We start from the raw sequence: 877 nt of genomic DNA on the forward strand, positions 1-877 counted from the left end.
GGCGACTGTGCAGACTGAACCGGTGACATGCAGCCGAGAGGAGCTGATTTTTTAATCGGGCGTCCCGTTACGGGCGGACGCCCCCTCCCCGGTTCGGGGCCGGCGGGAACGAAAAGAAAAATATTACAATACGATGAAAGAGACGACCAACCAACGAGCGAGTAGCCAGTAGCCCCCCCCGCAAAACGCAACATGGCTACAAGAACCGGACCATTGTTCGGCCGCCGCCGCCGAGAGGCACCACCTCCGCGAATTACCTGCCGGGAGGTGGCGGCGGCGGCGGCGGGTACGCGACAACGGTGTGCCTACTATATAATAATATAATAACATTGTATTGTATTAACGTCGTATAGTCGTTGCACGATAACCGGTTGCTTCCCGTTGGCCGGGTTCCCGCGTCGTCCCGGTAACGGTAAATGTACCAGTGTTTATGTATTGTCATGTCGCGGATGGCCGATGTATCGGTTTGATATACGTATAATGTATATACATATATATATTCATCGTGACACTATATTATTATATAGGCGTGTTATTTTTGGGGCGGGGGGGTTCATCGTCACACGCTCCGCGCGGCCTTTTCGCAACGACTCTTTATCGTCCCACAATAAATATACCTATACGTAACAATACATAATAATATTGTTGCGCAACGTAATTCGTTATGTCATATTGATAAAATAAATAATAGTGTGTAATATGCCGCCTTTGCCGCCGCACCTTTATAATACCTATGCAAAATAATAATAGGTACAACGTACGTATAGATACGGAAGACTATGTACACAGTGAAACCTCCCTCAACGGACACCTCCGAATGTCTGCGGCGACGTTTTCACTACTTTCATACTGGAAAAGTGTAAAACCCCTTAATACC

The sequence above is a fragment of the Melanaphis sacchari genome, unplaced genomic scaffold (genome assembly GCF_002803265.2).
Source record: "Melanaphis sacchari strain LSU unplaced genomic scaffold, SCAv2.0 Contig25_pilon_pilon, whole genome shotgun sequence".
In the NCBI taxonomy this organism is placed as follows: Eukaryota; Metazoa; Arthropoda; class Insecta; order Hemiptera; family Aphididae; genus Melanaphis; species Melanaphis sacchari.